At 40.7% G+C, this 12628-nt stretch overlaps 1 protein-coding gene across 1 annotated transcript in view; it reads left to right on the top strand.

Moving 5' to 3' along the window:
• LOC125446358 (zinc finger protein 271-like) overlaps positions 1-10091 on the top strand; it is a 62837-nt gene extending 52746 nt beyond the window's left edge. The window contains exons 4-5 of the mRNA XM_059639646.1: positions 2124-4195; positions 6768-10091. The gene's annotated coding sequence lies outside the window, so the exon portion shown is untranslated. The remainder of the gene's footprint in view (positions 1-2123; positions 4196-6767) is intronic.
• Positions 10092-12628: the final 2537 nt, after the last annotated feature.

The following is a 12628-nucleotide window of genomic DNA, read 5'->3' as shown; positions in this document are numbered from 1 at the left end:
GTTGGCATTGAGCTTCCCCTCACACACATGCAAACCAATGTGACAAATGAAGGGATAAATGTCCTTTCTGTATGTTACGAAGATGCTTCAAATCTAATTTCATGGCAAAACTATGGCTTTAAGAGGTATGTTTTGTTCTTTTGTTTTATGTAGAGAGGAGGAGACAGAGGTTCCAAGCCAATAAACAGGTTGTGAGGCCTGAGTTTTTTTAAAATTGGAATAACAGAAGCAGCATGAAGGGATGGGGTCAAACTCACACAGAACCAGGATTTTGGTCTACTCCATGACAATATTACTTGGAGAACTAAAGTTTTGAATGCTTGTGGAAAAAAGTTTATTTCAAGTTTTGTGTTTTTCTTTGGAATTTCACTGTGGATATTGGAGTTTTTTTTAAACAGTCTCCTGAAAATCACATAGCTTTTTGCTCTGCTGTGATCCTCCTGGGATGTCAGTGGCTTGGAGAGATCCTTGTTTAATTTTGCTCAGTTTAAGATAAGCCTGGTCAAATAAGCTTTCCAGCTGCTTTCTCCCAATTCTGAAAAGAAAGCTGTCTGCAACAATTCAGAGTAAAACCTATTTGTTCTTTTGAAAGAACATTTTCAAGATTCTACTTCCTGACCAAACTGTCCCCAAGACTTCAGAGACAACTCTGTATGATTCAGAACTCTGCCAAATGTGCCAGAACATCAGAGCAATAGACTCCGCAAAATCCCACATTTCGTCTTTTGTTTTCAAGAACAACCCACTGGCCAATGTGATTTTTTTTTTCCCCAGAAAGTGGAGGGTTACATGGGGGTATGACTTGGAAGGGAATGCCTCCAGTGGACACAGGGAGCCCCTGATAAGATATTTATCCTTACCTGGCACCAGCTTTCAAAGGAAGACGTGCAGGCCCACCTCTGGTCAGATGGGGTTGGGCCTTTAGTTCCAGTTAAAGGCATCAGTAGCCCATGAGTGAATGGGTCATCCAACTCTTCCACTGCCCCTGTAAAACAGGAGAGGCAAGGCTACATGCTGCATTCAACAAGGTCCCCTGCCTATCAACACCCAACAGCAAGGTTGTAACTTTCGTACATGCAATGACCTTCCTGATGAGGGAAGTTTTGCCAATCACAGACTCTTGGATACTGGGTGAGGATGTGTTCTCCCCTTTAATTTGATGGGTATGATTAGATAATTGGTATCTAGGTTTAACTCCCTGATTCCTTACATTTGCCCTTTAACCTTAATTCGTTTAGCCTTCTGGGAACAGAGGACTTGATTTATATAATTCCTCTGAGGGAAAATTGGCCTGTTAAAGTGGCACAACTGAGACAATGAGAGAAGAAAAAGAGCTGTCTCCCTGAAGGAGCTAATGTGAGTGGTGTCAGGAGAAGTGCAGAGTTTGCTTCCATTCCAGTAGGGTTGAATCAGGTGGGGAGAGGTTGGTGGGTCAGGTTTGTGGGGAGGCTCGGGTCATGGTGGTGTTGAGAAGGTTGGCTGTCAGGTCCATAAGGTGTCAAGGAAGTGTAGTTTGGGACAGGGAAGGTGAGCCAGATTTTCAGTTTAATAGTTAGTCAGAAGTTAGAGTAGGTTTCTAATTTCCTCAGCAGCTATTAAGAACAAAGAACAATACAGCACAGGAACAGGCCCTTTGGCCTTCCAAGCTTGTGCCAACACATTTTGTTCAACTGAGCTGAAGTGAGTCAGAAGCCTCAGAATTGAAGCCTCTGACTTCTCTGCCTTTAAGGGACTTTTTGGGATGCTTCTGGATGCAGGGGTTGCCCATCAGAATTTTCAGTTTCCCTGGCACTTCCCTTGCAGTATTTTTAACATTAAACATCAAATGTCAGGGTAAAACTGGTAATTGCCAATCCAGCATGACCTTAGAATGAATTGGTGAAATGATCGTTTATTTTACACACTGCCCAAATGGGAAGACTGGGGCTGAGCGAAGGAGAGATATCATGTTGTATGTTCCTGGTCGCTATTGGGAACAGTAAATTGAGGTGGGGGGAAAACCATTGCTTCTGGTCCTCAAAAAGAACAGCAAACTGGCAGTCACTCCAAACTAGAAATCAGTCCCTGCAGCAAAGGGGAAAAGGCATTTAGAAGAAGTCATGTTATCCTTTCCTGTTTTACAGAATAATTGCACCATTCAACACCAAAGAGGAGAAACACTACAGAGAGATCCTGACCATCACCCAAAGAACAACAGTAGGAAGACACTAGCCCCCATGCAGCATTGTTGAACACTGATAAAGTTGGACAGTAAAATGATCATCTAGAAAATGACTGAGTTGGGGAGCTCTGACATACCATAAGACCTGAAACCAGTCATGGTGTGGAACCTTCCATCAGGACTAAGATTTGAGAAGAAGTGTGAGTGGTTTCAACTGTGGTGAGAACTTCAATCATTTAAGTCACATGAACCACAAATTCTTTCCTCCTTGTGAGAGACTATTCAGTGTGAGATATCTAAGGAGGCCTCCACATTGCTCATAAGATCAACAAACATGCAAGGTCCATCTGCTGTCCAACCTTGACAAGCAGTCACATGGAACAGAAATTATTGAAGTGTGAGGTGTGTGATAAAACCTTCAAACACTCATCAACTCTCATAAAATACCGACACATTCACACTGAGGAGAAGCCCTTCAAGTGTGAGGTGTGTAACAAGAACTTTGTAGAATCAGCAGCCCTGGTAAAACACTGCCACATTGACAGGGAAAATGGAGAAAAACCATTCATGTGTAATATGCACCAAATCATTTTCACAGGCAGACCTCTGCAGGCACTAGCGCATTGTCACTGGGAAGAAGTGCTTCAAATGTGAAACATGTAACAAAGGGTTTACAGAATCCTCAGACTTACTGAAACATTGGCACATTCATACCGGCAAAAAGCCATTTACGTGCAAGTTGTACGACAAATCATTTTTGTGGTTATCGTCCCTCTGTGTACACCAACACATTCACACAAGGGAGAAACCATGAATGTACGAGGTCTGTGATAAATCATTCTCCCTGTCATCAGATGTCTGCAGATATCAACATGCTCGTATAGGGGAGAAGCCGTTCATGTGTGAGGTGTGTGACAAATCATTCTGGAGTCATTGGACCCCCACAGACGCCAACTCATTCACACTGGGGAAAAGCTGTTTAAGTTGTGAAGCCTGTTACAAATCGTTATTGTGGTCATCAGCCCTGCTCAGACACCAATGCCTTAATACGAGGGAGAAACCATTTACTTGCGAAGCATGTGACAAATCATTCTCAAACTCATCATCCCTCTGTGTACATCAAAGCAGTCACACTGGGGAGAAACCATTCAAATGCACAGTCTGCAACAAATTATTTTCATGGTCATCAGCCCTCCAGGAACACCAACACATTCACACAGGACAAACACTATTCTGATGAGAGGTGTGTGACAAATCATTGTCTGATTCATGGTCCCTCTGTGCACACAAATGTTCACAAAGGAGAGAAACTATTCACATGCAAAGTGTGTGACAAATCATTCCCACAGTTATGAGCTCTCCGTATACACCAACGTATTCACACAAGTGCGAAACCATTCAGATGTGAAATATGAGAGAGGGCTTTCACCCAATCCTCGATCTCCTGAGGCATCAGAGGATCTACGTAGGAGAAAAATCCTTCAGTGTGAAGTGTATGATGGAGCCTTCACACAGGCATCGACACTCATGCAACACAAACACATTCACACTGATGAGAAAACGTGTGTGCAAGGTGTGACAAACCCTTTACAAATCTTCATACCTCCAGCCCCATCAGCTGATTCACACCGGAGAAAAACTATTCATGTGTAAAGAATGTGGAAAATCATTCTCTGGGTCATCAGATCTCCATGTACACATTCACACAGGCGAGAAACCATACAAATGTGAGATATGTAACAAAACATTCTCAAACTCAACCACCCTCCATATACACAGATACATTCACACAGGGGAGAAGCCATGTAAGCTGTGTGACAAATCATTCTTGCTGTCATCAAAACTTCTACTCTATCAAATAATTCACATAGGGGAATAAACCTTCAAGCGAGAGTTTTATGATCACATTTGAATCTTCTACCCTCCAAGGACACCAGAGAATTGACAAAGAGAGGAAATTCTTCAGATGTAATGTTTCTGACAAGGCTTTCTGTCACATGTTTAATCTTCTGAAGCAATAACAGCCAAATAGTGGTGAGAAATCATTCAAGTGTGAACTGTGTAAAAAAAGATTTGATATAGTCAGTGTATCTCTCAGTCCATTAATGCACTCACACAGCATGAGTTTTGTAATATAACCCCAGAACATTTATTGACCCTCCTAGAACATCAATAAACTCATTTCAGATATGAATCATTCCAGTGTGAAGGGTGCCAAGATTGTTTCCTCTAGTCCTCCACTCCCACCATACTGCAATGTCTTCACATGAATTTGGAGCCAGGTCACCCAATCCGGTGAACTGAGAGTTATCCATCTTGTTTATCCTCCAATGCTCACACAGGAGCAGATGTCATTCCAGTGAACTGCCTGTCTCAAACCTCTCCAAACAGCAGTTATTTCAAGAAGGCAAATTTAACCTTTGATCAGATTGTCATACATCACCAAAAAAAAATCAATATGCAAAAAAGCTCCTGCTTGTACACAGATGCTACTGTGTCTGCGAGGAGCTTTTTTTCCTTCCAAATCTGTGGGAGAAAATATGACATGACAAGGGCTAGCTTTGAAGACTTCATCTCGGAATGATGTGGAGGTGCTGGTGTTGGACGGGGGTGGATAGGGTCAAAACTCACACAACACCACGTTATAGTCCAACAGGTTTATTTGAAGATACAAGCTTTCATTGTCTCGCTCCTTCTTCAGGTGTCAGTGAGACAGGTGGCATTAGGCACAGAATTAATAGTTAAAAGATCAAAGGGTCATAGAAGTGAGTGAATACATTGAACAAACCTAAGATGGCTGTTAAATCTTTTATCAGTTAGAAAGGATTAATATGCAAATCCCAAAATTTATTTCAAGTCACTTCTTTGAGATAACTAAAGGTTTTATCAATATACCAGAGGTGACATCTCAGGTCAGACAATGCATTTTAGGTGCGAAGTCATGTTTAGAATCTGGCAGTGTATTAATTTGGAGTCAGACTTGTTTTAGTTCCAAAATAGGAATTTATAAAATACCAAATTGACTGTCAACAAATTGTGTGCTTTTTGAACAAAACGTTTCCTCCATATACCACGCCTTGGAGCATTCCTGCCCAGCAGCATTTAATAGACAACATTGTCTGAGAATCTTTCATGCATATGGTGGGTGGCATTCCCACTTGTGATGGTAGTATCTATGTCAATGATCTGATATGTCTTGCAGAAGCTGACATGACAAGGTTGTACGGTATTGTGGTTGATATCCTGAAGGCTGCGTAGTTTGCTGCAAACAATGGTCTGTTTAAGGTTCAGCAATTGCTTGAAGGCGAGAAGTGGAGTCAAAGGGAAGATCTTTGTGAGGTGGTCATCATCAATAACGTGGCGAAGGCTGCAACGAACATGGCGTGGTTTCTCCACTCCTAGGAAGTAGTGGACGACGAAAGTACCCATGAGGGTGGCCTCAACAGGGATGCTGGGTTCATGTCACACTACAGGTGACCCCACCACACTATACACACTCAAACTCACACACACATTCTGTCACACAAACACACAGACCCTCTCTCATTTACACATGCATTCTCTCACCCACACTCACTCATAGATCATAGACTCCCTACAGTGTGGAAACAGGCCCTTCAGCCCAAAAAGTTCACACCGAGCCTCAGAGCATCCAACCCAGACTCATTCCCCTGTAAACCACCTAATCTACACATCCCTGAACACTATGGGCAACTGAGCATGGCCAATTCACCTAACCTGCACATCTTTGGACTGTGGGAGGAAACCGGAGCACCCGGAGGAAACAGATAGTCACCCAAGGGTGGAATCAACTCAGATTGCTGGCGCTGTGAGGCAGCAGTGCTAACCATTAAGACACCATGCTGCCACTCACACACACTATCTCTCTAGCATGCGTGCACATATACGCACGCATACACACACACACACACACACACATAAATCTATGAGATGAATTTGCATTTGTAGATTTGTAATCTGTTGTAATTTGTAGATACATCCTATTTTATTTAAAAAGCACACAATTTTTAGATAGTCAGTGTGGTATTTTATAAATTCCTACTTTGGAAATAAAACCAGTCTGACTCCAAATTAATACACAGCCAGATTCTAACAAGGCCTCACACCTAAAATGCATTGTCTGACCTAAGATGTCACCTCTGGTATATTGATAAAACCTTTAGTTGTCTCACGGCAGTGACTTGAAAGAAATTCTGGGATTTGCATATTAATCCTTTCTAACCAATTAAAGATTTAACAGCCATCTTAGGTTTGTTCAGTGCATTCACATCAGTTCTATCACCCTTTGATCTCTTGCTTCTTAGTTCTCTGTCTAATGCCACTTCTCTCACTGACACCTGAAGAAGAAGCAAGACTCCCAAAGCTTGTGTCTTCAAATAAACCTGTTGGACTATAACTTGCTGTCGTGTGATTTTTGATCCTGTTCATCTCGGAATACCAGCTTTTTTTTTAAAATCAATTTGATTGCTTATTGAGGAGTTGTTAAACATTTTCTTTCCAACATTAATGGATGGAATTGATATTATTAAAATGTTAAAAACTATCCAGCTTGAAATGGAATGGATCGATACTGTTTATTTTCCAGATAACTGAAGATACCGAAGGCTTTTGCCAATGGCTTCAAAGTTCTGAATCTGTTTGCAGACTTTCAACACCACAATACAGTGATGGATGAAGAACTCTCAATCTATCAAGCCACTTATTACCAACACATGTCAGCATTGGAGAAATACTGTGAAAAAACATTAAATGTATTGAGTAGCAGGAATTTTAAAACCACCAAGCCTGGATAAATTTAAGCATATTGTGCTTTTAAAAAATGACATTAAGACTCACATGACCTGTCATTCTAAAACATTTAGAGGGAATAGTTACCTGAAAATTGAAAATGATTCTGGAAAATGATGAAATGCAAGTACGCAGTCTGAGTGGTTTCGGTGCACACAAAAATTGTTGGTGAATGAGAGAGTAAACAGAATATTGAATTTGGATAAATTTGCATAGAACTATAGCAAATGACTAGAATGTGTTATCAAGTAACTTTTTTTTAAAATGGAGGTCATCCCAGAGAAAGAACAATCAAGTACATTTTTGAATCAAACAGAAATGTCTGACTTCTGTTTTAAAATATTATAAAATTATGATATGTTACATTGGACTACCAATCTCTTCAGCACTCTGGAATCAGATAGTACAGTAACAGTTAAATTGCAAAATTCAATGAGGAAGTAATTAAGGGTTGAGAGTGGTGACTGAAGACAAAAAAAATAGAATAATGGGCTGTAACAGCAATTGAGGTTAAAACTGGGCAGCACGGTGGCTCAGTGATTAGCACTGCTGCCTCACAGTACCAGTGCCCTGGGTTTGATTACAACCTCAGGTGACTTCCTGTATGGAATTTGCACATTCTCCCCGTGTCTGCGTGGGCTTCTGCTGGGTGCTCCAGTTTACTTCCACAGCCCAAAGATGTGCAATTTACGTGGGTTGGCCATACAAAATTGCCCATGGTGTTCAGGGATATGTGGTTAGGTGAATTAGCCACAGAAAATGCAGGGTTACAGGGACAGAGTAGGGGAATGGCTCACAGTGGGATACTTTTCGGAGGTATGGACTTGTGGGGCCAAATGGCCTGTTTCCACACAGTGGGAATTCTATGAAATGAAAACACATTTTAGTGTAAGGGAAGTTAAAATGAGAGCACTAAACTGATAAGTTTCTCTTAGTGATGTTCATGTTCTTATCTTTCCTTTTAAGAGAACTGAATTTGATGACCCAGCCCACTACCTGAGGCATTGAGAGCATATATGGAGAAATAAATAAAAACTCAGATCTTTGATAAGATCAAACAAGGATCAGAAATGTATGATATGATCTTGGGATACTGATGTAAGTGTACAAATGTGATTGTTACCTTGGACTGCGTGGTGGAAAAATGTTGTAAACAGTGGGTCTAAGACATGTACTTGACAAAAGGATTAATGTGCCTGGAACAGCACAAAAACAGTGTAAACCATAAATCACTGACTCTTGATCCATAGAGAAGCTGACTTTAAAACAATGGAAATAGTATTAGTGAAAGAGGTGAAAGAAAAATCAAACCAATAGATGTGATTGGCTATTTTGTCAAAATGTTCCAGAAATGAAAGAATGTAGACTCTGGGAGGAGTGGCAATGAGTTGAGTGAAGAGGCCCTTCAGATGACACACAGATACCCTGGGGAGAAAAGGGGGAAATCACAAGCAGAAGGTAAAGCCTGATGAACACTCTGTAAGTTGTTAGAGCTATATGTTTAATGCCATGTGCATTGCAGCTCTGATACAATCATTCATAAAACTGGCAAGGAAGGGAGCATATTAAAGAAGTATCCTCAAGACATATACAGTTGAAGAGAGCTAGGGAAATTTTAAGTATAATATTTTACTGTTATTGTGTGAGGTGATCTGTGGACTGAGAACTGGAGGATTAAAAAATACTAATTAAGGAGCATGAAATCTGAATTTATAAAATTCAGAGCTTACAGAATTTGAATAAAATGCATTTTAGACAAGTTATGCAAGTAGATTAACTGAAAGTAAACCAGATGTAGACAATTTGAGAAGATCATTAAACTCAAAGACCAAGGTAAGAACGACAATGGAAAAGGTTTATGAGACAAGGGTAAGAAAGAGATCATATCCCGCAATGGCCAGACTTCACCAATGCAATTGTGCCACATGGGCAGGTGAGGTGTCCAAACCCCTGATGAGAAAATTAATTTGAGATTAAGAGCAGTGTTGCAAAGTTGGGTAGAGTATTCATGAATTGGAAGGCAGGAAGTTAGAATTTGTTGGTAAAAATGATAGTGGTGAAAAGCAGTGCATAGTCCCTTTAAAAGATGGTGATTTTTCAGTGCTTGGAGTTAAAATGGATGTCTGACCAGCAATTTGAAGTGCAGGTGCACACAGAGATTGCCTGAATGGAAACATGTTGTATCGAACAGCCAAGCAGGATTTTTACCAAGACAACAAGTCTTTTCAAATTTAGCAATCAATTTAAACCAAATCCTTAGATAGAAAATTTTAAATCTGATGGTGTTGACACCAAAACCAATGTAAGAATTTGATGTATAATAGTGGATATGTAAAACAGGTTTTCTGAAGATCAGGGGAGAGCCAACTGCCAAGAGACAACACCTTTTAGTTTGCTGTCAGAGAAAACACCATCTAATTAAACCAGTACCATGGTATTTCTAGCTAAAAGTCTTCACAGAAGCAGTTACAGAGAAAAACATCCCTGACAGTAGAATCAGCGGCAGAAAGACAATTGTGACGCGAGATCAACAGAAGAAAGGCTGGAGAAAGCCGAGTGTTCCAGAAGACCGTCTGTGCAAACTTGGAGAGATTAAGTTTTAATTTATTGTTGTCTTATTAATTGGGTTTATACAAGTAGGACTTGTGTTTAACAGCATTCCAGTAGAATCTAGTTCAGTTAGGGAGTAGTTAGTAGTCTAAGGGGGAATTGTTCAATTCATTAGTAATTCTGTTAATTTGTTCATTGTTAGGATTAAATAAATAAATTGTTCCTTGTAAAGTGGAGATCAGGGATTTTCTTTCTTAAGATCATTCTTTCAACAGATTATGAGGGGAAAGGCAAGCTTCTCTGCATGCTTTGGGGCCAATTATTAGAGGGGAACCTCTACTCCTGTCATAGCAGATTAGGGCTTGTGTTTTGGTTTAACTTTCAGGAGGGTTCTGCCATTCCCTCTCCATAACAGCAGTATCAGACGTCCACAGGGCTAAATGAGAGTCTGTGCTGCTCCCTATCCCTAAACATATTCAAGAAGTTAAAGTAGTAAACCCAACAGGACTGATGGTGAGGGAAGGGAATGAGCACGAGTGCATGACAGAAGTCAGTGAAGGAAAGAGAGTATCTTGGGGTCTGTCTCTGAAGTTATTGGTAGATGGATTAAGCAATATTATAAGGGAACGCCTTGCACTGCATGGGCAGTGGTAGATGAAAAAGAAACATAATAGATTCCTGCGAAATTTTCAGCCTAAGTAGACCAAAAGGATAAATGAGTAAGTGGGGAGGCCCTCTGACGAGTTAATTGTATGTCTGTTTTCCCCCTGCTTCAACCACACTACACGCTCTTCTCTCTCCTACAACATGAAGAGAATAGAAATGCCCAGTCTTGACAGAGGGTCCAATTAATGGAATAGTACTGTTCAACAAAGGAGAGATTTTGTATGATATTGTAAAGCATAAGCTTATAAGACCATAAGGCCATCCTGTGAAGTGTCCCAGACCTTCAAAGTTCAAAGTGTTGTTCAGCTGCTGATGTCATGGAGCCAGCAAACCCAGGGAATACCTTACTTTCACTAGACCCATGATAACAGAGGTCAATACCAGGTCTTCCAAACTTATTTCATTAGACCTACAAGGTATGAATGAGCATGTGCAACAGTGAGATAAATTATGAACGAATTACAGTGTGGGCTGAGGAAGCTCAGATGGAACAAGGGCTATGCAAAAAGATAATGAAGATACAGCAAGTTGGGGTTTCTGCGATGGAGGCACATGCTAAGACAATTGATCACTTGATTGACAGAGAACATGAGGATCGCACATACAGATTCTGGATGGTGGGCAGGATAACCTTGGCCAGATCCAAGGATGGAAGTATCCAATTGGATTGGTGGTATGCACCTGGTTCAATTAATCCAATCTAAGAGGATACTAGACCACTAAGTTCTATCAAGAGTTTATAAATATGGATTCAATGACACAAAAGGGTGTTTATTAGAAATCATCCATGCCCCTTCTAACATATCGCTCAATCAGGATGAAACGGGGAACAGTAGTGTGTGTGAACCAGAGATGACACAGATTATATTGCCCCATCACACACCCTGGTTACTATCGCGCAAACTCAAATGAAGCACATCAAACAATGAGAACTGGGAATGCTACCCGCTTCACAACCATCTCAAATTATGAGGAAATAGAACCAGCCCCTATTCCACATTTAAGTGAACAGCTAAGGGAAATTCAACAGATAGTCAAGCTTCACCAGCAGTCACAAAATAAACTAAACATTCTTGAACAGGATACAGTACAGGAATTTGAGGAACAGAAATGGTAAAGAAGATATGAATGTTAATATACACCCCTGGATTAGAATAATATCTCATTTAGTAGTAGCAACAGAACAACTACTGGCACTATTCAAGGGACTGATGGCTTGCAGATCCTGTCAATGGTACAGGTTGAAGAAAAGACATGGGCCTTAGTAAAGGAACCACAAAAACCAATGAAGACATCCATACATGGGCATATTGCTTTGATTGAAGCAAATGGATTCCTCAAATCACAAGTGGCAAGCACAAATGAGGAAAGGAGTATCAAGTAACAAATTGTGTGCAAAACTGGGTTTAAGAAGGCTGCCTTTACTGAGTGAGAAGATTGCTGAAGTTGTCCATGACTCAGCAGCACAAAATGGCCACTGGCTACCCACAGTATTAGTAGCAGAACATGGCTGCCGTTAGTTGGAGACCTTTGGAAAATATCTGATTAAAGTAGTGTTCAAAAGTAGAAGAATATTGTAGACCCAAGATAACAGAACAGAGATAGAATATACAGCTGCAGTTGTCTACACATAAGCCATACGACATTTAATTAGTGAATTGATCTGTGACAACACTAACAGTAGGTTTAAGATAAGATGCTTCAAATCATAGATATATATTCTGAAGTGGTTGAAGACTGACCTATTTACAAAAAATATCACTAAAATATCAGTAGAGGAGAACATTCAAATAAAAGTACGAGAGCAAACCAGTCTCTGACCACAAAAGAAGCCCCGTATTATTACAGGGAGAATTTTATCACATAAACTAGCAGAACTTAGAATTTGAGTTAAATGAACATTTTGCCTTAATGACTACCACCTGGTGGCTCTGACCTCAATAATCATGAAATGCTTTGAGAGGCTCATCACTGCCCACATCAACTCCAGTCTCCCAGCCTAGCTCAATCCCCTTCAATTTTCCTACTAATGTAACAGTTCTAGCATATTCGTAAGCCTGCACTCATCCCTGGAACATGTGTACATCAAAGACACCTACATCAGACTTTTGCTCATTGACTACAGCTCCGCCTTCGACACCATTACCCCTCCAGACTGATCTCAAAACTCTGCGACCTTGGTCTCAGCTCTACCCTCCACAACAGGTTCCTCAGTTTTCTGATCCACAGGCTGCAATCAGTGAAGATAGGTAACTGCACCTCTTCTACCATAACACTCAAAACTGGAGTTCCCCAAGAGTGCATCCTCAGCCTCCTACTGTACTACCTTTTACTTATGACTGTGTTGCCAAATTCTGAATTAACGCCATTATAAGTTCACTGACAGCACCACCGTAGTGGGACGGATATCTAACAACTACAGAAGGGAGATAGAGGGCTCGA

Source organism: Stegostoma tigrinum, chromosome 34, assembly GCF_030684315.1.
Source record: "Stegostoma tigrinum isolate sSteTig4 chromosome 34, sSteTig4.hap1, whole genome shotgun sequence".
Lineage (NCBI taxonomy): Eukaryota > Metazoa > Chordata > Chondrichthyes > Orectolobiformes > Stegostomatidae > Stegostoma > Stegostoma tigrinum.
This window is presented reverse-complemented; position numbering and strand designations above follow the sequence as displayed.